This window comes from Miscanthus floridulus, chromosome 3, assembly GCF_019320115.1.
Source record: "Miscanthus floridulus cultivar M001 chromosome 3, ASM1932011v1, whole genome shotgun sequence".
NCBI lineage: Eukaryota > Viridiplantae > Streptophyta > Magnoliopsida > Poales > Poaceae > Miscanthus > Miscanthus floridulus.
Genome location: NC_089582.1, coordinates 8,333,492 through 8,337,736, shown reverse-complemented (window position 1 = coordinate 8,337,736; position 4,245 = coordinate 8,333,492). Strand labels below are relative to the sequence as shown.

General features: G+C 42.0%; 1 long non-coding RNA gene across 1 annotated transcript; it reads right to left on the bottom strand.

Moving 5' to 3' along the window:
• Positions 1-1,619: 1,619 nt before the first annotated feature.
• On the bottom strand, positions 1,620-3,621 carry LOC136544902 (uncharacterized). Its single transcript, XR_010780869.1, has 2 exons — positions 3,118-3,621; positions 1,620-2,047 (listed from the first exon to the last, which is right to left on the bottom strand). It is a non-coding gene; the product is annotated as an uncharacterized lncRNA (long non-coding RNA).
• Between the last annotated feature and the right edge of the window lie 624 nt (positions 3,622-4,245).

Below are 4,245 nucleotides of genomic sequence, written 5' to 3'. Positions count from 1 at the left end.
CAATGTAATGCCAGTTATACTCATGAGGTAAATCAAAATTTCACATATTGCATATTATGACAACTAAAATTATGGTGCTACATACTCACAATTTACACTATTCCTGATTGCAACTAATGAAATTTGTGTTTTATTTGTATGTTTTCATGAACAGGAGAGTTCAACAACAGCAGTGAACTACAACTGCTACGGACAAGAACAACAAACACATGGAATGAATGTGAGATTCAAAATTCATACCTCATTTATCAAAAATATGTGGGCACTAACAAAACATTACAAGTTTATTGTAATGATGAATGCAAATAATTGCAGGTTATATTGTCAGGGAGATGAGCAGCAATGAGGATTAGCGATTATACTAGCCATGGTCGAGATAGAGCAGTCTGAGTGAGGAGCGGTGCCACAATGAGGATGCTGATTGCCGATGGCAGACCACTACAGCCCAATGGTGACATCCGGGATCCATCAATCACAATGGAGTGCTTGGTAAGCCTTTGGTACCTGGCCAATCAACAAACTTGGAGTGAGCATCATGTTTGGTTGCAAAACATGAACTCTGAATCGTAGATACAAGAGAATGAACACAAATGCAAATATAAACTTTACATACTATAGATTAACACATTCACAAAGGACATTTGTGAGTTGGGGTGTCAATCTACATGCATTTAAGAATCAATAATCTCACTCTTTGCAATCCAGAACAATTAGTTGGCCTGCTAGATTTTTAAGTATGCCTTGCTGTAGCACCTACCAGTTGGCAGGACCTGCTGTGGCCACCAACAATTTATTGGGGTTAAAGAAGAGAGGGCGTACCCAGTGCAGACAGCTCCCGCTCTGTGCGGTGTCTGGGGAAGGGTGTCAGTGGCAAGCCTTACCCTCGCTTGTGCAATGCGAGGAGACCGCGACTCGAACCCAGGACCTTCCGGTCTCAGGCGGTAAGACTCGCCCTTTGGTTAAAGAAGAGAGCAGTCCTATAAATTTGACACTTATGGCTCCCTCTTCTACTTTCCCATCTCAGTAGTACCACCATTTTGATTTCACCACCAAATGTTGAATGTTGCAAAAGATTTTAAAATAATTTCTACAGACACACCCCTAAGAACTTCTTGTTTGACCTTATCCTCCCAAGAAATACTGTGATGCTTAACTCACACTACTAAAAAAGTCCACATCTAAGACGATTCGCTTTTGTCATAGTAAAGGTAAATAACGTCATGGAAATATATCTATGACGAAGTTATGACGAAATTATTTTCATCATCTTTGTAGCGTCACAGTTGTTGCACAGTGATGATTTGGTGCATTTCGTCACAGATACAGTTACAACCATGACGATTTTGCCCCCGTCACTGAACTGTTTCAACCAGCGTTCGTGGACACGTGTATGGCGGAGAGGTCGACACGTGTATGATGGTGAGGTTGACACATGTACAATTTTATGATTGAAACGTGGCGTTCTCATGTGCATTTACATGGCAGCACGTGAGCGATAACGTGGTAGCACATGAGGGATGACATGGCACACATGAGGGATGACGTTTTTTCGTCATAGAATTTTGACGAATTTGATATAATCCACAGGCAGTACCATTGTAGCCCGGACTGAGCACTCATTCCAGAAACAGAACATAATTTCACATATCCAGCACATGTTCATACATCATACACAATTGTAGGTTCATACATCACAACTTTAGTGTTCATACAACCGAAGTTCCAAACATAGGGGAACCACAAGTTCATAGGTTCACATCACTGGAACCACAAGTTCATAATCAACCGACAAAATCACAAAATAAGTTCACAAGCAACAACCGACAGACTAAGTTCAGTAACTTATGAGGACCAGCAGTACCGACATGGCTCAGCACAACTCCATGGAACTAGAGGGGAACCCAGGCAGGACAGGAACAAGCTATGTAGCTCGATTACCTGAGTTGAGGCTCAAGATGCGCTGAAGGATCAGATCATTAGCTTTTTGTTTCTTCTTGAACTCCTCCATCGCTTGCTAGGTCCTGAGCACAACTGGCCATTGATTCTTCTGTGTAAGACATAAAAAAATAAGATATTATAAAAAAAAGTACTTGTGCTGAATGCTTTTTTGAAACAAAAAAGGCAAAGCATCTAAATAAATTCCTTTCGGTCCAAAGCCCAAGATGTTACAAATGGTGCCTGAGTATCCCTATGTATTAGTGCCAGTAACTTTACAAGATTCAAATTTTTGTATCAGATGCACAACCAAGCATAAGGAACTTGTACCGAACTTCAACAAGAGGTATGGATAAAATGATAATATTTACTTTATCTAACTAAATCGATAAGAGTACAGTAGTCCAAAAAACTGTAAATAATTAATTTGGCACCACAACAGCATTGTCCAGTTCTTATAGCTATAACTAAATACTTCTCTAACATGTAAAACCCAACATAAACGAGGGTAGCATCTTTCATCTTGTATGGATGATGGTAATGGGGAGCTTTGAAAAATAGACACGCAACTTCCCCTGATAATTAACCTGAGAAGAATTATAGTGGTACTGAGTATTGACTCCCGAGAGAGAAAATTTACAGAAAGAAAGAAAGCAAGTCCCTGTCCACAACAATTACAGCAAGAAAGAAACCAAGTAGCCGTACACAGCCATTATACTATTGAAATTTGTACAGCCAATGAGCTCATAATCTTGCCTAATTCCTAATGAGGTTTTGACTAAGACAAAGTCTCCAATTGTTGCAGCCACTGCAAGATCAAATAGGAAAGCAAGCCTCTTTTGTACCCTTACTTGAAATAAGTAACCAATGTATCTGATGTTCCTAATTGATTGTCTAAATTTGCATCTACAAAAACAAGTCTTCAGTATTATTTGATTGCACCGTGTGTTCATCTTGGATCTCACGCATCACGAAATCTCACATCTCCATCAAGTTATTCTGATGTTGGAGAACAGCCTAGTCCTCAGAAATTGGCATCCGAAATCACACCCAAACTAGTGAATCGATAGATACCATGCTTGCAGTACGATTTACACCACGCGTCTCAGATACCAAATAGCTTCGATCCAAATAAAAGGCCGATCGGGGAATCAACGAGCAAGCGGGCAGGGATTTGCTTACTTGAAGCGGACGTCGGCGAGGGTACGCAGGAGGCAGAGGATCTGCCCGAACTCACCGCGTGGGGCGCTAAGGAAGACGCAGAAGATCCCGACGATGAAGAGCGCGAGCACGGCCGCGAACGCGAACGCCTCGGATCTCGTCAAAGCCGGGCGCGCCCCTGCGAGCTCCGGCTTGCCCTTATTAGCGGCAGGAGAGTCGTCGCTGCCGGGGCCTGCGGCCTCCTCTGCGCTGCCGCCAGATCGAGGTCGGGAGCCTCCCTCGCACCGCCCTTGGCCGGATCGACACCGGGGAGCCTCCCCGCGCCTCCCATGGCCTCCTCTGCCACCGCGAGTGGATGATGTGCGGGATCTGAGTCTTCACGAGAGGAGGCACTACGGGCTGCTGGCTGCATGGATCCAGGTGTAGGCGTGCGGAGGTAGGCTGCGTGGAGGAGAAGAACAAATGGGTAGAGTTAGGGACTTAGGGTTTCAACCAGGCAGTGGAATGAGTGAGGCGAGAGGGGAATTTTTGGCTAGGGTTCGGTGAAGGGTGCAGGCAGCCGAGTTTTATAGTGAGGGCGGTAGGCCGTCTGATCATGTATCGTACCATTGACATCGTGGGCTGAGTAGATTGCTTTTGTTGGGCTGCATAGAAACAGACCGTTTCAAAGTTTTGGCCCATAATTGCTTATGATTTTTTCTATAAAATTATAACAAATATTCTATAAACTAAAATGTAAACCAGTAGATGATTTTAAATGTGAAAGTCATCATCTACAAAGTTGTAGAACTCATCACGATCTACAACTTTGATTTGGGTACTTTCTCCATATGAGCTCATTTCTACGATTCAAAATTTTAAATTTCAAAATATGCCAACTTCAAATAAAATTTTGGGATACTAAATGATTTCAAATGGAAAAGTTATCAACAACAAAGTTGTTTAACTCGCTGAGATATACAACTTTTATTTTGGTCATCTTTCCACGTGACTTTGTTTGGACAATTTAAAATTTGAATTTCAAGAAATGACAAATTCAAATAACATTTTGAAATACCAAATGATTTGAACTGAAAAAATTATGAAAATAAAAGTTGTAGTACTCATCACGATCTACAACTTTTGTTTTGATCATTTCTTCATCCGACA